Genomic DNA, 22,196 nt, shown 5'->3' with positions numbered 1-22,196 from the left:
GACACCCGGAGCCATCCCAATCCTCCAGACCGTCGGTTGCTGAGGAATATGTTCACTTTGTGATAGGCCAGGCGCGGCCACCGGCTGTCCCCCTGGATGTCATCCAACAAGCCACCTCGCAAGATGAGACATTACAGAGAGTGATTCGCAAGGTTCAGGCACACCGATGGCGGCACGAAGATACCCAGGAAGGGAGTGACCCGGTGACGAGTCAAGAACTGCAGGCGTTCAGGAATGTGAGCGAGGAGCTGTCTGTCACCTCAGAGGGTCTGCTACTGCGAGACCACCGCATCGTCATTCCCAGTCTACTGCGCCAAGGAGTCATCAACTTGGCGCATGAAAGTCACCGAGGTGTAGTTGCGACCAAGAGAGCCCTTCATGAGCGTGTCTGGTTCCCCTCTCTCGACAGGATGGTGGAACTCACCCTGAAAGACTGTCCGCAGTGCCAGGTGGTGGGGCAGGGAGACCCTCCGGCCCCGCTCCAGATGACGCCACTACCGTCGGGTGTGTGGCGCGAGCTAGCCATGGACTTCTATGGCCCCATGCAATCGGGCAAGTATGTTCTAGTGGTGATTGATGAATACTCGCGTTTTCCCATTGCTCAGTTTGTGTCGTCTACCAGCGCAGCCGCGACCATTCCGGTGCTAGATGAAGTCTTTGCAGCCTGGGGTGTGCCTACAGAACTGAAAACAGACAATGGCCCACCTTTCAACAGTCAGGAGTTTGGGGAGTTCATGAGACTCATGGATATTCGACACCGCGGAGAACACCGTTATGGCCACAAGCCAACGGCACGGTCGAGAGGTTCATGGCCACCCTCAAGAAAATGTTCCAACAGGCCACGCTGGACAAAAGAGATCTGCAAACAGCCCTCAATGATGTACTCCGATCATACCGGACGACGCCCCATGCCACCACAGGCAAATGTCCTGCGACACTCATGTTAGGACGTCCTGCTCGGACAAGGATACCTACCTGGGAAGGAGCCCTTCGACCAGTATCACCCAACCGCATACATCAGGAAGTAAGAGTCGCAGACAGAGCCCGCAAAGACAGCATGAAAGCGTATGCCGATGGCAGGAGACGAGCACGGTCACTCTCCCTTCGGAAAGGGGACTGTGTGATAGTCAAGCAGGAGCAGAGCAGAAAGACTGACAGCAGGTTCAGAGCGGAACCCCTGACCGTCATCCGACAAAAAGGCACCATGCTGACCGCAGAATCAGACAACAGGCGCATCACTCGAAATGTGTCGCACTTTCACAAATGTAGTCCTGCCCTACAGGAAGCCCTTGGGTCCCGGGCAGTGACGCCGAGAACTGAGCAGACTGAGGAGCGAGCCGAGGGTGCCACAAGCCTGGAAAGGGGAGAACGGGGCACCCCCAGAGGTGAGGCAGAAAGTCGGTCTCTCAGACCACGACAAACAATTCAACGGCCCAAAAGGTTAATTGAAGAGATGTAACACAGTGTTTCTTAATTCTGTTAACAAAGGGGGAGATGTACGGTTGTAGGACAGTCTAGTGGTCAGAGGGGCGGAGTAGAGGGGTGGAGAGGAAAGGGAGGAGCTAGATGGGACAGGGGCAGGCAGGGAAGAGATAGGGAAGAGATAAGGAAGAGGCAAGACCTGTCAATAAAGATCTTGTACCCAGACCACGGTGTCTGTCTTCATTTGGCCCAGATAGACACGACATACAGTATCTCTCAAAGTATTACACTTAAAGCATACTAATGTCATTCAAACACAGATTTGTCACCGTTATGCAAAATAAATCTCAAGATTCCCAGGTTTATGCGAGAGTAGACATTTCAGTCCAGGTTGTTTCTTTGCATTCAGAGCTACTACCGTGATTTAATAAGGGGATAATACAGAACTACAAATCACAGAATACAACGGAAAAACCCATCCGGGTCAAGTTCTCCGAACGAAAGGCACCATGAGAGTGGATTTCTCTACGCATACAGCCAACGCTGCAGTTACGCAGAGTGTGTCCTCGTGTACACACTCACATTGAAAGTGCAACCAAGCACCTCCCTAAGCACTGTGATTAAGCGCATATACAGAACGCCACCCCCGCCCCGCCCCGACCCGCTAGAGCCTGTGACGTTCTCCGTGTGCACAGAATGAAGATAGGACGACGTGAGTCTCACGTCATGGTACGTCGTTGCTAATGGTCACTCCTCTAAGGAGTCCTAGCTATTGGCTAGTTGGCTTTTTAGAGGAATGACACTAGAGAGACGACGCTTCGTCACGTGACATGCACATCAGCACCCCTTTTCTCCCGATGGCGGTAAATCCGAGAGTTTTGTATTTGTAGGGAATCCCCCCCCCCCCCGCCCCCCGAGCAACCGCCATCCAGCAGAAATAATTTTACGAATTCTGTGCCGTTTATCACACAGTCAAGGTAAGCAATTTTGAAACATGGCGGGGCCTTCAGCGGCGCAGAGCAGAGATACATTCAAGTGATAAACTCCCGCCAAACTGCAGCGGCATCCATAGCTGTTGTCAAGCCATATTCAGTGTACTGTCAGTGGGGAGGGAAATACTAAGACAACATACATTGGCATAGGCAATAGGTCTCGCTTTTGGGAGCTTATAAGTATTTAGTTATGCAGCACAATATCCTTGGGGCAACAACATCAACTGTTGCATGGCTAAACACTTATAAGGTCCCAAAAGCGAGACCTATTGGCTATGCCAATGCTTGTTGGCCTTAGTGCTGAGTGCACCATTTGATGCGAACTTTTATCTGAGCTTTTATTAGAGCTTACGTTACTACTGGGCTAAGTGTAGCATAGTAAATGGGGTAAGGAGGGGGGAGGCAGTACTAGTATTTAAACTGGCTAAATTAGTAACATTTACATTATCGGATGTTGCAGTGTAAAGTATGTATATTGTTGTGCTATATAGGCGAAGCAGTGCCTATGAGATGTTGATGTAGTTGTTAAAAGTCCATGCTTATTTACTGTTTTAGCCTGTTTGTCAAGTGCACCAATTGATGCAGGCTGTATTTTTTTGCTTACGCTGACATTGAAATGAGTAAAACAGTATAAAAAGAGGCACAGTTGGCTGTTTATGTAGCTGCTTTAAATATCTTCTCATTAACTATTTGGTGTGTTTACTAAGCGCATCGAGTGATGCAGAGTGTAAAGTTGTTTTAAATATTTACCTTGTAACAATGTGGCCCTGGTGCTGAGGGCACCAAAAGATGAATACTGTTATTTTAGCTTACACTAAGACCGAGCTGAGTATAGCATTTAAAGGGGGAGTTTTTGCAGTACTAGTGGTCAAACAGTCCAACTCCTCATTTTTAATAACTAATATTGTACTTCAAGGCACACAATTGGCAGTAGCTAAAACGTTTCCTAGTTAATAAACATCACGTGTGTAATGTTAAAGCTGTACATTTTTTGCCTGTTTGCTAAACGTATGGAATAATCCGGAATGTAAAGAGGTTCTGACTATTTGTTTATTACCTGTATGGCTTTTTTGATAACCGTCTAAAGAGATTGGCGAATGCTTTGTGCGCTTTTGCAAAACCCGGACGGCATATAGCACAGTAAAAAAAGTGGGAGGGGGGCAGTACTAGTGGTGAAATTGGCAATGAAAGTACATTCTTATAAAATGGTTGATAGCGCATTTAATCTACATTTTTGGCTTTGGGGCAAATAATTGGCAATAGAGAAACAGAGCGGAAAAGCAAGCCTTGTAGTTAACAGCAACAATACAGCCTTGTTAACGTATACATGGTAGTTTCTAAACTTGCAAAGTAGTTACCTTGGGCTCCAAGCAGACGGACGCCAAGGTACGCAGCTACTTTGAAGTTTTTTGTTTTTCCTACGGCGCTAAAGCACACACTGTGAAGAAGACGTGCGAAGTACGTGGGTGCGGCTTTAACACCAAGTCAAGCAGCAAGGGTCCAATGATGTGTTTTTATTGTGAAGTACAGAATGAAAAAGAGACTTGTAAATGTCTTGGCTGTGGCTACAACAAAACGGACGTTAGGACATACAGTAACGTAATCTTAATTTAAAAAAAAGTTTGTGTGCCGAGGAAGCACATAGTAGCTGGAAGTAAAAATCTGCTAATAAAAAACAAAATTACTCAGCTTTTGGTTAAAATGCACAAATGTAGTAGGCTTATAATTTAGTGCTAATATACTTTGTAATTGACAATAAGGAACATAAATGCTGTATTTGCAGAGCGCACAAACTGCTAGCAAGCAAGCACCAATGTAAACGTCGGTGGAGCTGTAGCTGAAAGTGAAACATTGTGTTGAATGAAATGGGAAAGTAAAGCAAGAATCTTTGTATCCCCGCTGCCGAGGTGTATAAGTATAGGATCCATATCAGCGCAAACAGAGCATCAATGTAAACAAGGGGGGGGAGCTGTACCTGAAACCCATAAAAAACATAGCCTCAAAGTAAATGCTGCATATGTGCCGCTGTCAATGGAAGCCCAGAGGTTAGTGCTAGTGCCGCAGTTGTATTTTTGAAGCTCCTTAACGTTAACTGGACATACACTAATAATGCAGGCAGAGAAATGCCGTTGTGAAAACGGAATTAAAAACACAGCAAAAGCAAAGCATTAGCTATAGTGGAAGAAAAAACACTGATAATGTGGAGGAGAAAAGCCGTAGCGAAAACACAATGAAAACAAGCATTGGCCGCGCGGCCGTGAAAGCGAAAGTGATCGCGATCAAAGCGAAAGTGATTGCGAGGGCGCGCTCTGTGGTAAGCATGCAAGTGGTGCGCGCGCAGCACTGATCGCGCTGGAAGGGAGGCAGATGGCGGCTGCGCGCGTGCACGCTCGCGTGAACGCAAGCGTTAGGCCAGCGAGGTCTGGTTGCACTTTGAAAACCCGTATACTAAATGTCTCGCAGAGCAGCGCATGCGCTGGCTCAGGCGAGACCTAAAAATAGACTAGCATTCCAACTGCATACGGCTGGTCCACCCCTACAATTTCCGGCGACCCATCCATAAGATTCAGCACCCCGTCCTAAACAATTTTTTATTTATTTGATGCATTTTTATATAGCGCGGACTTTACCCGAAGGTGTCAGAGCGCTGTACAATAGAACCAGTTACGTTACATGAGGAAAATATTACAAGTTAGAACGTTACAAAAATGAACAGGAGACTAGAAAAGGTAGGGTAAAACCATAGAAGGCAAAAACACAATATCAAACACTGCAAGCTGGGGTGAGAAACGTACAAGAAAATATGACAAATTTACAAACAATCAATGAACAAGCATCATATATGGGATAAAATATACCCTGCTGTGCGTGATAAGGATTTGGCAATTAAAAGAGGAGGCCTGTGACCATATAGAGTAAAGAGGCTTAAGGCCAAGTTCCTTTATAAGGTTATGGGACTCTGAGGTGACTTGCAATATCCTTATGTACGGCAGGGGGTACGTTATTCCTTATAGTAAATACATGGTCACACATTACCTTTCCACCAAACCACTTTGATCTTTGGTGCATAGCTTTTTCATATGAGAGAACATGCTTCCAAACATGAAGAATATACAGAATTATAGATGAATAAAACTGTGAATTACAGGGATATTTTTCACCGAGGGGTTCTGAGTGACATCAAATAAACAATGGGAGCTTTGCTCTTTTTGTCCAAGATGAACCGCAAGGTGAAAAACATCTCTGTATTTCACTTTTTATCATCTATAATTTTGTTATGTACAGCCCCCAAAATCACCTGCCTTTGCTTTCAACTGCCACTCAATGCCAGAGGAGTAATGGGGGAGCTATACATAATATGACCTCTGCTATGTTTCCCTGTTCTAAAGATTTAAAAAAAAACTCCTCTTCCATCCTTGACCAAGCCCACCACCTTCCCTGCCTTAATTCCCCCAACCTGCAGTAGTGCTTTCTGCTTACAGTATAAGGAGGCAAGCAGAGGTGAGCTGACAGTCTCTCAGGGATGTCTGCCTTTTATGACATTTCCACAGCAGGTAACCAGTTTTGTTATCAACTGTTGCTGTCATAGCATTGCGTTATTAGATTCATGAACTGAAATAAAAGATAGAGGCTTTCTATGTGAACCATACAGAATAATAATAGAACGTCTTGTACAAAATGTAAAACAACAAAAAAGCTGTTAGATATTTGTTGGAAAAAGATGCTAAAATCTGTTTAATACAAATCATTAAAAAAATATATTTTCAAGTGCAAAAGCTCGGAATGTGTAAAAACATGCAGAAATATTCTAACTTTTTACATTTACGTAGATTGCATAAAATAAACGTGCTGCCATAAATATCTTTTTTCACTATATAGCTAGAAAAACAGCAGAAGATAGAAAAGCCATGTTTTGTTTTCGTTGTTTAAACAGCAGCTTTAATTATGTTAATTATGTCCTGACCTGCTTCTCCCCTCTGCTGCTACCTCTGGCAGCAGCCACTGTGACATCGGCACGCCACTCAAATGAGTTAATACAGTTGAGTTCTGATGCCTATATAATAGGTGACTGGGTGCTCAGTAAGTCGCCGATCATAAAGAATCTACAGACTGGTTTTTATACATAAAATGCTGCTCGTCACATTGGTTTGCACTGCATATAGCTCAAAAAGGCAAGTTGACAGAGCTAGTTAGAACTTTCGGAATAGTTATGGAGCACACAGTAACATTATAGCATCCCGTGCCTTTTTATGTTTAAGTAGCAGACATTTCACATGCTTAAAATATTTTTTAATATGTAAATATCTCATTTTCATGTCACCTATTTCACTTTCCATACGCACCCGTTTTTTTCAGGAAGGCAGGGTACAGTATGAATTTCTTCTCCAGCCATGCTTTGTGCCACAAGCCATGTCCATGCTCTCGACAAGACCAAATCCAAACATTCTGGATTTTTATTTTCGCCACCAGAGTGCCAGGCAAGAGTTTCAAAATCCAGTCTCACTGGATCTAAGGAAAGCCTAGGCTGCCTGACCATTGCAATGGAAATCAGAGGAAGAAGTTTGAACTGGTATTCCAACAGAAAACGAGGCAGAAAATAATATCAGAAAGAAGTAGAGGCTAGATGAGAATACCATGGGTATTTGTATTCAGGTGGAGTTTAAGCGTAGCCCAGGAAATGAATCCTATTGAGACAGTAAATATACTGCAAGGACATGTAGACCGGTGACAACATGCATATTGCCTAATTGCCTTTGGTTACACATGGACAGACCTGCCAACCTGAGAAATTTTTACACCCCGTGAACCTTTCGTCGTATTTGTCAGAAGGGTATTGACATTGGAGAGATCTTGCATTCTGTTTAACTCTTGAGAGAGTGGATTATTTGTAGAGGGACTGGGAATAAGGGGTGTTGCTAGTTTAGCATAGCAGGGCAGTGCTCTGGCTGCAAAGTGAAATGATCCACTGTTCACGTCACACTGTACATTGGACAGGCAAAAGATGCACAGCTTCTGCTTGCAGGCTATTAAATCAATTAATGTTTCTCGTCCAGTGTGGTAAAACACCATCTGTCTTTAGCAGTGCAAAGGCATTTGTTTGTTCCTCTCATTTTCCGAAGAGGATGTAAAACCGAAAATTGATTGCGAGCGTGGAGCCTAATCCCAATGCAATTTTATTATTTCATTGAGCACGCTCTTAAAATAACGCAAAAGCCGCTTCAAGAAACCTTTTCACTTTACAGATAAAATTTACTACAGATATTAATTTCTCCCACTAGTTCCATAGCTAATGAAGGAGATCTAAAAAAAAATAGTACTTATATTTTGAAATAGCCAGCAAAATATAAGACAATGTAACAGAGGTTTAAAAACATGTACTGCTCCCATCTTTAGCCTTAATAATTCCCCAAATGCCATACTATATTGACACAAAATCTTTATATAATGATAGTATTTCTCATGGATAGTTTTGGAAAAACTGCATCATTTAATAATATTTTGTGATCTCAAATTATCGCTTGTGAATTCAACAGAAAATGTTGCAGTCAAGTAAGTACAATCCAGGTTCAAACTCTACAATAAACTAGCCTTTTTTATTATTTTTAGAGAATTGTGTTAAACCCAAGGGTATTGATAAACAATCGTTTACATTATTTTAATGTTTTACACACAAGATCTTAATTCCTACGGAGGCGCTCCAATTTACCCAGGAAATATTTTTTTTTTTTTTATAATCAACTTTATTGGCTTTTGAAACAGGAAAAAAACAGCACTTATCAGAGGCAATAGTATACAGCACTTATATAACATCATCGTATTACCACACAGTGATCGCATCTGGAAGCATGATTCCGAAGAGGAGGACAGAGTAATGTCTTGCACAGAGTCCATAGTCACACAAGTGTGGTGCTTTCCATCTAGTACCCCCAACCATTTGCTCCAGATTCTACAATATTTCGCCGGGCATCCCCAGGCTTTGTACATAGGTCTCTCTTGTGCCGCGCACCAGTCCAACCCTCTACACCATTTTGCTATTGTGGGTGTAGCAGAGTTCAACCAGCTAGCCGCAATGTCCCTCTTGGCCACCATCATGGCTGTGTTCAGGAATACTTTGTCAGCTCTAGACCCGTCCAACCCATCCGCAACTCCCAGGAGCACATTTAATGGCTTATGAGGGACCTCCCAGCCCAGAACCTCTGTGAGCTCCTTTTCTATAGAATCCCAATATCATGTGATGGCAGGGCATAGCCATACCATGTGGAAGAAATCTGATTGGTGTTGGTTGAAGCATGGACATGATGCGTCTGGTCTTAGGCCTGCGCTGTGAAGGCGTTTCGGTGTTGGGTACGCGGTGTGTAGGTAGTACGGTTGGACAAGACGGAGTCTAACAGAAGTGGTGATTGTTTTGGGTACCATCAGTGCGTATCTCCAGTCCTCTTCCTCCAGCGGCCCGATCCATCCCTCCCATTGGTCTCGGAGTCGGTTTAATGTATTAGGAGTGTTGTTTGTTAAGGAAGGAAATACATTTTTTAAAGTTTAGTCTGGGTGCAGTCCTTAATACTTAATAGGAAATTAAACACTCAAGTTTTCGCTGCAAGATCCCAAGAGCATAACCTCAATTCAAGCTTAATAGCGTGAAGCACTGGTATATTCAGAATATTGTAAATGACCATTCAACATTAAAACTTTACTTTAAAAAAAAATTTCAGTAGATTTTTATTATTTTGTTTTCTCCTCACAGCATATGAAATTTAACATATAACATATCACATACATATAACATATAACATGTACTCTGCATCACTTTTTGTTACAGGGCAGCCCACATTGACTGTGTTAGTTGTGGTACAGTTTGCCTATTTTGGCTGCCCCCCACCCACTGTCCTCGTATGGGTCAGAGAAAGCACAGAGAGGGACAGGGAAAAGGAACCAGAGCAGAGAGAGAGAAGAGATATCGCATATAGGGAGAATTAGCCTGCTCGCTATTGTCTAATGAGGGCTGCTATCCGGGTAGTTATACTAGTTCTTTTCAGGGCGAGTCGTAAGGGTCTAGATACTTGCCAGGGATGCCCACGTTTTCCTGCAGGGCTGTCTCCACGGTGAGTCACATAGGGCCACTGTATCCGCTCCTCTGAGGTACGTCACCTAGTTGAGCCATCCCTTAAACGTTGCATTGGAGGTGTCTTTCCATTTATTGAGTACCATTTTTACACCTGCTGTTAGTAGGAGATCCAGTAGGTCTCTGTCTTGTTGTGAGTCTGCATCTGTCCTAATAAAGGCAGTTACCAGGGTGGCAAACTCCGTTTTAAGAGTACAGCCTAACATGTTGTTTAAAAAGGTGAAGATCTTCTCCCAGAATGATTTGACTTTGGGACAGTAATATATGAGATGGGCCAGGTCCCTTTTTCCCTTATTACAATTCCAGCACTGGTCATTGGTGTTCAGTCCCAGCGTCGCCAGGCGCGCTGGGTTCCAGTAGATTTTGTGTAGTGTCCAGAATTTTGTCTGGGCTAGTACCGGGGATATTTTACTTTGTGTAGGGGAGGATCATAGCATCTGGGTCTCATTTTCGCTAAGTGTGTCTCCAAGTTGGGACTCCCAGTATTTGCGTATCTTTTCATTAAGTTTGGTTGAGCTGGGCCGTAGGAGTCTATAGAGGTGTGATACCTGGTGGCCTAATCTATTGAGGTTGGTCATATATTGGATGATTGACGGCTTGGTATCGGAAAGCCTAGCTTTGGTCAGTGCTGTTTTGATTTTTAGGAAATTGTATAGTTCTATATCTGGTAAATTATGTTTGATTTTTAGCATACTGAGTGGTGGGATTCCCTCCCTCTTCAAGTTGGATAGGGTGGGAAATACCTGTTTTTCTCCACGAGTCCATAGAGAGCGGTTTCCCCCTGTATTTATTCTTAGTGTTTGCCCACAGAGATTCCCATCTCGAGTTTTTTATGCTGTGTTCCATCCTCTGGTCTACCTTCAGTAGGGCGTTTCTGGTATTTTTGAGTATTGAGTTTGCTGCTAGCATATGTTTATTGGCTGTTAGTAGGGCTAAGGGTTCAAGGTTGTTTAGAATGGCTCTCTAGTCCCAGCCAAACTGGTGTGTATTCCTGGTCGGGCAGGATCCAATAACTCCCCTGTTTTGCCATGAAAGCCATTTGGAAGGTCTTAAAATCTGCCAGGTTTAAACCCCCCAGTTTTCCCCCAATCTTAGTTTTTAAGGCTTTTCCTTGCTTTTTTGTCTCGCCAGATGAAATTATTCAGCATCTTATCTAGTTTGCGATGGAAGTAGTCTGTGAGTATTAGAGGGAGCATATTTGCCAGGTAGTTGACCATTGGGGTGACCATCATCTTTACTGTCTCCATCCTCCCCCACCAAGTAATGAATTTGGGTGACCAGCCCTCCAACAGCATCTTTATCTTGTCCAGCATTAGTTTTTCATTTTGTTCCTGTGTTTTTGAGGTCATTCCCAAAGTATATACCCAGCTATTTTACGAAACCAGTTTGCCAGGCTAGGCCCGAATCCCCCAGTATGTCTTTTGTGGTGTGTATATTGAGTGGTTTACACTCTGACTTGTCTTTGTTTAGTTTATAGCCATAGATGGCCGAATACTTATCTATGGATTCCATGAGGGCCGTGATAGAGGATTTAGGGCTTTCTGTGACAACGAGAATGTCATCCGCGTATGCGGCTAGTTTGATTGTGACCTCATTGATGGTGACCCCTTTCATCTCTTCATTGGCCTCGATGTCCTTAATCAGTGGCTCTAGAGCTAGTAGGAACAGCGAGGGGGACAGGGGGCAACCTTGCCTTGTCCCTCGCCGCAGGGTGAAGGGCTCTGAGACCGCCCCATTGACTACGGTACGAGCACAGGGCTTATCGTATAGTGCCATTACTTTTCGAGTGAAAGAGTTCCCCAGGTTGAAAGTCCTCATGCACTGTTCTAGGAAGTGCCACGATACCCTATCAAACGCCTTCTCTGCGTCTAGCGTGATGGTCACCGCTGGTTTGTCGGACTTGGCGGTACTATCTAGTATATGGCATAGGAGTGTGGTGTTATCATGTGACATGCGTGTCTTGAGGAAACCAACTTGTGTGTTATCAGTTGTGGTATTACCTTATTAAGCCTTGATGCCAGAATTTTTGCGTATATCTTGCAATCAACGTTAATCAGAGAGATAGGCCTGTAATTTTTGGGCATCTGAGTGTTTTTGCCTTCCTTGGGGATAACTATAATATTAGCTTCGGACATGGTATGTGAGACCACCATCCCCGCCTCCTCGCAGTGGTTAAATACTTTTTTCATAGTGGGTAGTAAGTGAGTTAAGAAAGTCTTATAAAAGGTGGCTGTGTATCCATCTGGCCCGTGTGCCTTGTTAACTCTAAGAGACTTAACTACCATTTCAATTTCAGTTGAGCTTATCTCCCTTCCTAAAGTGTGTGCTTCTTCTGGTGTAATCTTTGGGAGGTTTAGTCTGTTTAGGTACTGGGTGCAACCATTTTCGTCCAGCGTTTGGTCTTTTTTTATAGAGGTCTTGATAAAATTCACTAAATGTTCATAGTATTTCCTTATGTCTTGTGTGTGTGATATTTTGTGAGTCTGTGATTGATGAGATGGTATGCTGTCTTTTTCTATGTTTTAGGTAAGGGGCCAGGAGATCCCCGCTTTGTTGGCCTCGCATAGGTTTATTGATTTATATTTGTTTATCCACATGCCAACTCTTTCGCTCAAAATTCTGTTGAATTCGTATTTCTTCTTTGTGAGTTCTGTAAGTGCACATGCGTTCGTTGAGTCTGAGATATGGGTTGCCTCTAATCTTTGGATATCCTTTTCCAGTTTTCCCAACTGTGCCTTCGCGTTTCTGTTAATCTTGTCTTTAATGTCCACAATTATCCCCCTAATTGTGGCTTTTAATGCGTCCCACATGGTTTTAGGATCTGTGTCTGCAGTGTCATTAAAACTAATGTATTCCTTAATGGCCTCCTCTATTTTAAATCTGTTGCTCTGATCTGACAAGACATCACTATTGAATCTCCATCTTCTTGGGTGATCCTCATTGTGACGCCCGCACAGCAGTAGGCTAATGCAGGAGTGGTCTGAGACAGTTCTTGTGGCTATGTCTGTGTGTTCTATTAAGTGGGTGTGTGTTCCTGTGATCAGTATGCAATCTATTCTGCTGTATGAATTGTGTGGGTTGGAATAAAAAGTGTAATCTCTTGTGTCCGGGTGTTGTAGCCGCCATGTGTCCTTAAGATTAAACCTGGTACATACATTTTTTTGTACGGTGTGTGCACCTGGGGGAAGTGCGTGGCTCTGTGATTGTCTGTCTATAGTGTAATCTTGAAGTCACCTGCCATCACTGTTAGGTCATTTTGTGGGAGTGTCTCCAGCCTTTTAGAGATGCCCTCCCAAAAATCGGAATCATCAGAGTTTGGCCCGTAGATGTTGACTACATGCATGTTTTCTCTCCCCCCTTTTCAAATGCGTCAACAGTGTTCTCCCTTACTCATCGCTTTGTTGATCTTCTATACTTATTTTGGAGTTCTTATTTATCAGAGTAATCACATCCCGTTTCTTTCCTACGGCTGGAGAGCAGGCCATCTGTCCAGCCCATCTCGCCCTAATCTGTTCTGCATCATCAAGGGATAGGCTGGTTTCCTGTAGGAAGAAGATATCTGCTTTAGTTATAGCTAGGTAATCTAGTATTTTATTTCTTTTAACTGGGTGGTTGAGACCTTTAACATTTAGGGAGACTATCTTTAGGTTGGACGTTAGTGTTTTCGTACTGTCTATTGCCATTTTGTTATGCTGGGTGTTGGTTGTTTAACCAAGGTCATTTTTCCTTTCTGTTCGGTATTGCTCCCTCCCCCTTTGGGAGATTGGGTGTGTGCTAACTGTGCCGCCCCCGTTGGCCCCCCATCACTCCTCCCTCCCAAGACCTAATGTCGTTCCCTCCCTTGAGTGCAAAAGTGTAGATGGAAAGGCTAAAAAAGGATAGAGTGCAGTGGGTAGAAACAAAGCATGTGTACCTGACATACATTACTAACATGACACAAAAAGCACTAAAATCTTATCTAGCTCAAAGGGAAGGTCAAACTTAATGTTAGTAATTGTAGGGATCATATCTTCTATAAAGGCGATGCACGACCCGCTTTTCTCTTCCTCTCCTTCGGTGACCCCTAGTATTCTGATGTTCCCCCTCCTGTTACGATCGTCTAGTTCTGCTGTTTGTCTTCGGAGTATTGCAGTGGTTTTGGTTAGTTCTAACAGAGTCTTCTTTGCCTTTTGTTCACCATCCTCTATATCGCTCACCCTCTGCTCTACTTCCGTTAGTCTGTTGTTCGTCGCGTGGATGCCAGCTCTGACTGCGGCCAGTTCCAGCTGTATAGTATCAGTAGTTTGTTTAGTCGATTTTGGTAGGTCATGGACGTCTGCCAGTTTTTTCAGGATCATGTCCAGTGTGGTGTCGATGTCATTCCTTTGTTTGATAGGGGAGTCAAGAGGGTCACTCTTGTTCTTTTTTGGCTGCTGCATAATTCTCCCTTCGGTGCCATCCATGCCTGATAGCCCTCTTCTCTCTTGTTGTAGGATGAGCCTTCCTCCCCCTTTCCGCTCTATGGTTAGTTTCTTGTGCCCTCACATTGATGAACAATTTTTGGCATCTCTTGTTGTCCTCCGACCTTAGTATGGAGTTGCTGTGCTGATAGCGTTGAGCAGTTGTTGGTTTCTGCCCTTGTAGTCTGTTCTTGCCCTTTTCAGCGCAAGACCACCTTTGTTACTGGGCTAAACCGCCTGAACAGCGTGTTTTTTTTTTTTTTTTTTTTTTTTTTTGAAACCGTTTATTACAATCTCAAATAATTACAAGTATGGGCCTACAACCGTCTGGCCGGCCGCTAGAGTGGCAGTAGCATATGACATACATACAGAAAAATCTCTTGGCGGTGCAAAAAGGGTAAATCAGGAGATATCAGTAGTGCAGGCCACATAACTCCAAACCAACAATACGGTTTCCTTTTGTCAAAACACAACAACACAAAAACAACCACACCCGCAAGGCAACCCGCAATCCCAATTGACAGCACGCGCTCCTTAAGTGGGGGACCCCAACCAATCGCCAAACTCTGAAGAGGGGAATGAGAACCGATCAGGGACTGGGGAACCACGTGCCCATGGCTGGGGGAGGGGGTCGGCTAGGGGGACGGAGCTGGCGAAGCAGCCGGCAGCAGCGGCGGCTCGCAAATACCCCCGCGATAGGCGTTCCAGGGGCCCCAGATTTTCACCCACGCCCCAGGCTTACCCCTCGCAACATACACCACCTTTTCACGAAACATACACCAATCCATGTGTTCTTTCCAGGCCGACACCGCCGGAGGCCTCTGGGATCCCCACAATTGAGCAATGTCACGCTTAGCGATCATGTATCCCAGAGTCACCCACCGCGTCTGCGGGACCGAGTAGTCAGTTGGCTCCCACACATTCAGCAAGCATCTCCTCGCTTCAGGCAACAGCACGACACGCGTAACCACTCGCAGGACCTCATGCACACCTCGCCAGAATCGCTCCACCTTTGGGCATTCCCACAGAATATGCAAGAAAGTTGCCAAGGCACCACAGCCACGCTTGCACAGTCCATCCTCAGCAAAGCCCATACGTAGAAGCCTTGGCCCCGTCACGTAAACCCGGTGGAGGATCTTAAGCTGGACGAAGCGAAGGCGAGCCGGGATGGCCACCGCCTTCGGAGAGGCCACCGCGGACATCCAGTCCTCGTCGTCCAACTCCAGCCCATCGGCAACCCAGGCCTCGCGGAGGCCAGTCAGCAGGCCCGATCGGTCGTTAATCAGTTTTTTATATATAAGGGAGATCGTGCTGTCTGGGACATGGCCATCCAGCACTCTGTCCTCCAGGGGGGAAGACTCCGGGATGGACGCGACATCCGGGAAGACGGAGCCCAGCGCGTGGCGGACTTGTAAGTACCGGAAGTACTCACTGCCTTGCAACTGAAACTCCGTCTGCAGCATCTCGAAAGTTTTGAATCCCCCCCTCGTCCAGAGATCTCCCACTGTGCTGATACCGATCGTGTCCCATTTCTCGAAGCCCTTCGAGGTCCACAAGGAGCCCAACCTCGCCGACGCATATAACGGTGACGCCCGGGTCCAACGGTCCTTCCACCCCATAGCTGCGTTAGCCGCGTGCCATACACGCACCATGACACGCGTCGGTCCCGTCAGGCGAGGGTCCGGCGCGCCAGAGTAGAGCGCCCGATTGTAGTCGCCACCGGGCAGGAGCATCTTGTCCATTTCAAATGCCGGGTTCAGGGCGCGCACGTAAAAGCCATGATTAATCGCAGCTAGCTGGGAGGCCCAGTAATACCGTTTAATATCCGGGAGGGCAACCCCCCCATCGTACCACGGGAGCGTCAATTTAGCCAAGGCAATACGCGGCCTCCCGTCCCAGAACAGGCGACGCTGCAAACTCTCCACCTCTCGGAAGTAGCGCGCCGGAACCAAATCCATAGTGTTCTGGAGAGCGTACAGAAAGCGCGGCAACGACATCATTTTAAACAAGGCCGCTCGGCCGAGCGGCGAAAGCGGCAGACGCCGCCAACGCACCACGTCCTCCCTCAAGCGCTGGAGGGGGGGCAGCAAATTCCGCTCGTAGCGGGCCTCCGGGTCCAGAGTAATATATATACCCAGGTACCGAAACCCCTGGGAGGCGATCTGGATCGGACAGTCCCGTGGTAGGACCGGAGCCTCCCCGGCCAGCACATATACACAGGATTTCGCCCAGTTGATGACGAGGCCTGAGTTGCGACCGAATGAGCGCAAAACATCAACTAGGACGATCAGTGATTTACGCGGGGAGGCGAGATATAGAAGGATATCATCAGCGTAGAGAGACACACGGTCCTCATGCTCGGGGGTCCAGCGGAGACCACGGATGGAAGGGTGCCACCGCAGCCACTCCGCCAGGGGCTCCAGGGCCAGTGCAAACAGGAGAGGCGACAGGGGGCAACCCTGCCGCGTGCCCCGTCCCAGTGCGAATGGGGCCGAAACTCGTCCATTCACCACCACCTGCGCCAATGGGCCGGAATACAACAACTTGACCCAGCTGATGAAGCCCGGTCCGAAGCCAAACTTCGCCAGCATCGCCCAAATGTATGGCCACTCGAGCGTGTCAAACGCCATGGTGGCGTCCAAGGACGCCAAGATGGCCGGTTCCCGCACAAACGGGACACGCGCGAGCACCCCGTGCAAGCGCCGCAGATTAAGGGCCGTGTTACGATGGGGTATGAAGCCGGACTGGTCTTGGTGGACCAAATCGCCCACCACGCCGACCAGCCGGTTGGCAAGCACCTTGGCGAGGATTTTGGGCTCGGCGTTCAAGAGCGAGATAGGCCTATAGGATGTGACCCGCTCACGGGGTCTCCCCTCCTTGTGGATCACCACGATCGTGGCCAGACGCTGGTCCGGCGGAAGGGAACCCCGCGAGCGGGCCGCCAGGAACATCGCGCGCAGGTGGGGCGCCAGTACATCCGGTCGCAGCTTATACAGCTCGATAGGGATGCCATTGGGGCCCATGGCCTTGCCAGATGCGACCGAGCGGATAGCAAGGGCAATTTCGTCCGAGGTGGGAGGAGCGTCCAGCGAATCCCTGTCCTCCACCGAAAGGGAGGGCAGCGCGATGTCCCGTAGCAGGGCATGGGAATCCTCCTCCGAGCAGGGAGAAACCGGGGTATATACCTCGCGGAAATGATCCGCGAAGCAGGAGACAATGGCGTCCGGCTCGGTGACACATACATCATCCATCCTCTCAATCAACGGAACCACACGACTCGCTCTCTCCTTTTTATCCAACCACGCTATCAATTTACCAGCCTTATCACCCACATCATACAGTCGCCCCTGTTGCTCTCTACTGAGGCCCCTGGCCGCCTCCGTGACGAGGGCCCTATAGGCCGCCTGCTTGAGGTGTAGAACATGCAATGCGGCATCCGTCACCCCGCTCCCCAGGTCACCCTCTAGTTCAGTAATTTCGGCCTCCACCCGGGTTACCTCCTCCCGCTCGCGCCTCCGGGCATGGGAGATAAAGGAGAGGGCCTCCCCCCTAAGAACTACCTTAAAAGCCTCCCAAAGGGAGATGGCAGAAGGGACAGACCCCACATTCTCCTCAAAGTACCGCTGCAAGGATTTGATCAATTCGGCCCGAATAGTGGGGTCGCGCAGGTACCAGGCATTGATCGGGGCTACCCTGCCCTCCCCCCTCGGGAAGACACCAAGATGCAGCAGTAGTGGGGAGTGATCTGAAATACCCCGCGCCAAATGGCGCACCTCTCCCACCCTCCCAGCATAGGCCGCAGGAACAAGGATATAATCAAGCCGCGAGAGGCTACCATGGGCACCCGAGTGGAAGGTGTATTGCAGCTGTGCGGGATACTTTAGTCGCCAGCAATCCACCAATCCTAGTGTATCTAAAAGGCCAGACAGCCACGCCTGTGCCCGGGGGAGGTCCCTGGGAGGATGGCGATCCATAGACCCTGAAGCCACCGCATTGAAGTCCCCCCCAACTACCAGAAGCCCATCCGGGAGGTCAAGGAGGAGGCGCCCCAGGTCCGCAAACGTGGTAGATTGCAACCCCGGCGGAACGTACACTGACACAAAAACGACCACTCTGCCCTCCATTCTACCCACCAAGACAGTGTAATGTCCCCTCTCATCATGGCGCACCTCATCAATCTCCAATGGGAGCGAGTTCTTAATCATGATGCCCACCCCCCGCGAGCCCGAGGTGAAGCCCGAATGGGCCACCAAGCGATAGCCTCTCCGATTCATGGCATGAAAGGAATTACCTATAAGGTGTGTCTCCTGCAGGAAGATCACATCTGGCGAAATTCGTTTCAGATACTGCAGGACCACACCACGCTTAATCCTATCCCCCAGTCCGTTAACGTTCCATGATAACGCAGTCAGGTCCCTACCCCCCATCATACATGGAAGCCATCAATCGTCCCCCAAAGAGCATCTCAAAAACAACAATACAGTAAAGGGTTCGCCTTGCGGTGCAAACAAACAACACTCCACCCCCACCCACCCATCCCAACAAAACTCCCCCCTCCCTGCACCCCTGCATGAGCCCAGACAGCCCCCCCAAAGTGCAGTGTGCCTGTCGCCCCATAGATAAAAAACTAACTAGTCCCCCAGAGGAGGAGGGAAGGCCCCCAACGGACCCCGTACGACCTCCATAGGAGGGGAACATACACGATCAGTGAATGGTAACCAAAATGTTGTCCAGAGCAAGGCCTACTATTCACCCCTCAGTTCTGATCCGGCGCGCCCTCCCCGCCAACCGCACCCCCCCCACCCCCCCGGCCCCGATCCCCAGGCAGAGTATCCAACCAGTCCCCAGCCGCCTCGGGACGGTCAAAGAAGTGCGTGCGACCATCCACCTCCACCCTCAGCTTAGCTGGAAAAAGCATTGAGTACTTAAGGTTCATGTCCCGTAGGCGACGTTTAACTCCGAGAAAACTCAGTCTCTGCTTTTGGACCGTCGGAGTAAAGTCAGGGTAGAAATTCACGTCCATATTATCAAGCTTGACCGGTCCCTGTAGCCTGGAAGTCTGCAAGATAGCGTCTCTGTCCCGAAAGTTAAAAATCCGGGCAATGAGAGGCCGCGGCGGAGCTCCGACCTTAGGTCTTCCTCCGGGGACCCTGTGAGCACGTTCCACCGCAAAAAGTTTACTCAGCCCCCGGGGCTGGAGATGGGTGAGGATCAGGTCTTCCACAAACAAATCTGCCGCCTCCTCCTCCCGTCCCTCCGGCACCCCGACAATACGAACGTTGTTCCTCCGGGCCCGACCCTCGGCGTCCTCCAATCGACGGTCCATCATGGCGCTCGCCTGGCCAAGCCGGTGCACCTCCTTTTGAAGGGCCGCCACGTCTGTGGTGAGACTTGAGGTGGTGTGGGCCAGGGAATCGACCCGGTCATTTGTTTTAGACAAGTCGGCTCTCACCAGGCCCACCTCCACCAGGGCCGAGTCTATCTTCTGCGCCAGAGTATCAAAGCGCTGGTCCACCGAGGCCTTCATCTCGGCAATGGCGCCCATGACGTCCCGGAGGGTCAGATCCGCGGGTTGAGCAGACGCCCCAGCCGGGCCCGCGGGGGATGTACGCTGTGCCTCTGGGGATCCCTTCTGGAGGGTGTAGCGGTCCATACTGTTTGACTGATGTGCCGGGCCGCGGCGGGTCGATTTCACCTTGGCCCGGTCGCCATCTTGCTTTGTGGACATGTTGCACTCCCAAAGTCGTGCCAATCTCCTCGAAAGGGCCGATAAACCAGTTCACGGGTTCCGGGGGGGGGGCGACCACTGGACCACAGGACAGCTCACAGCCGGCGGGTCAGCCGGGCACAAGGGCAAGGCCACACCACCGCACCCCGCTCCGCAACCCTACCTCGCTTGAGGACAAGGAGGGCGCAAAAGCGAAAGTGAAAGCGCGGGGTACGCGAGTCGCCCAGCCCTGCCCGCCGCTGTTGTTCGCTTTGTCCCCGGATCGCCCCACAACTCCAATCCGGGGGGCCGGCGCGGAGAAGGCCGCAATCTTCGATCGGTGCTCCCACCCGTGTCCGGGGTCCGATTCGAAAACGGAAAACGGGTGCCGCCTCAGCTCGGGTACACAGACACAGTCCCCTCGTCAGAGACAGGATATAATCAGGATTAATTCAGGAGGTCGCAGAGGTCCTCGGGAGCTTCGCACCTACGCGGCCATCTCGGTTGCGCGCTAGGCTCCTCCCCACCTGAACAGCGTGTGTTGGTCGTCACTCTTGTTGTTTGATTATTGGATATTATTCTTCCCTATTCTGTGTTGGGCACAGTGGTGGCCGTGTCCGCTGCCAGCTTATATCCTATTCGGCAGGGCTGTATGGTTTGTTAGTGGGGATGGTGGGGTTTGGTTTTACCCTCTTGTCTTCTTGTTAACCTTCATCCAGCTTAAGCGCTTGTTTACTTCCCCGTTATGCACCCTGAGTTATGTACATGATACTCAAGTTGTACTTAATCATTTAAGTTCAAAAGATTTTTATTGAATAAGTAAAGGTGTCAATACATAAGAAAACCTAAAACAATAGCATGAATATAAAAGGTGGATAAAATATAATCATGAAAGTAAACATTAAATTGAAGAGTAACAAGTAAATGAGGCTATATAACAGCAAGCAATATTGAAAAAAAAAATGTGCAATAAAACAGCAGAACGCAATGTTAGAAATAATGTGTAATAAAAACAAAGGAACAGAAAGGCCATCAAGGAGGCTTGGAGACCTCCTGCTGAGAGGGAGGCAAATGAGAAGAGCGTTTGGCACAGGTATCAAAGTACAGGGTAACAGGAAGCCAAAGATCGTGTCGTTTCTTGGCAAGACTAAGGGGGTGAACAAAGGCGGTGTCCAGTCTGTGATTATGACATACGTTATACCACCATGCTCTAAAAGAGATATTAGCGAAATTTTTCCAATTTACAGTAATTTGCTGAAATGCAACAGCCAACAACAAGTCAACAATTCGTACATTGGAGTCCATATCTGCCCAACAGGGAGAAAGACTTCCTAAAAAAATGTTAACAAAGGAGAAGGGAAGTGTGGTGTGGAATATGGCATTAATTTGGGTCCAAACTTGTTTCCAGAAATTGTACGTAAAAGTACAAGAAAAAAGCATGTGAAAAAGAGTAGCTTTGGGTGCTGAACAAGACCAGCAAAGGTCGGGAACCGAAGGAAACTTCTTATTTAAAACTTGGGGTGAGAAGAGGAGTCTATTGTAGATAAAGAAAAGGGTTTGTGTGAGGGATGCAGCCCTAGATGACTTGCGGAGCTTGGTCCATACTTTATCCCAAAGAGAGGAGGGCCAAGAAGCACCAAAGTCGGATTCCCACTGTTCCTCAACCGTAGATTTTGGCCTAGGTGTGAGAACCATGTGAAGTGAGTGATAAATTGAAGAAGCCGAGGGATGAGAGCGCAATAGGGAGTGGAGGTGTAAAATAGGATTGGGAGGAGAAGATGGAGTGGGAGAAGGGGAAAGTTGGGTATAAGTAGACATAACTGCATTCTTAAGCATGAGATATCTACGGGCAAAAGAAAGAGGGAGATTAAAATTATGACGAAGGACTGAGAAAGGTAGGAAAACGGAGCCAGAAAAAAGGTGGGACACCCATATCAAGCCCTTCTGCCTCCAGGATTTCCAGTAAAAGGGTTTATGATTGATGAGAATACCGTTATTATACCAAATGGTGGTTTTGAGAAATTCAGTTACAGAGGAGGGAAGGCCTGGGGAAGTGGAAATAAGAAGTTTGGTAGTGTGCTTATGAATGGGAGTGGAGACAAACTGGGGCTTACGAGAGAATGAGAGATATTCAGCGAAAGAAAAGGGGAATAAAGAGAGGCGTTCAATAACAAGCCATAAGGGAGAAGATTCAGCGGGATCCTGCAGCCAAAGGGAGGCTTGTCGCAAAAGAAATGCTTTATGATAGGTGGGAAAATCTGGAAAATTGACTCCACCTTCTGAATTGGGAAGTCGCAGTCTGAACAAGGACATGCGTGCTCTTTTGCCGGACCAGAGGAATGAAGAAAGAATAGTGTTGATTTTCCTAAAAAATTTAGTAGGAATGGGAACTGGGATATTGGAGATAATATAAAGAACTAGTGGGGAGAGCATCATTTTAATCGTGTCAAGACGACCCCACCAAGAGAGATAAAGTGGGTGCCATCTAGAAGTGAGGTCAGACAATTTCTGGATAC

General features: G+C 47.7%; 1 protein-coding gene across 1 annotated transcript in view; it reads left to right on the top strand.

The window, feature by feature from the left end:
• Positions 1–2,204: 2,204 nt before the first annotated feature.
• RFC4 (replication factor C subunit 4) overlaps positions 2,205–22,196 on the top strand; it is a 146,337-nt gene continuing 126,345 nt past the window's right edge. Inside the window, exon 1 of the mRNA XM_085635344.1 lies at positions 2,205–2,399. The gene's annotated coding sequence lies outside the window, so the exon portion shown is untranslated. The remainder of the gene's footprint in view (positions 2,400–22,196) is intronic.

Source organism: Triturus cristatus, chromosome 11 (genome assembly GCF_964204655.1).
Source record: "Triturus cristatus chromosome 11, aTriCri1.1, whole genome shotgun sequence".
Taxonomy (NCBI): domain Eukaryota; kingdom Metazoa; phylum Chordata; class Amphibia; order Caudata; family Salamandridae; genus Triturus; species Triturus cristatus.
Note: the sequence above shows the minus strand (reverse complement) of the source record. Positions and strands in the feature narration are given on the sequence as shown.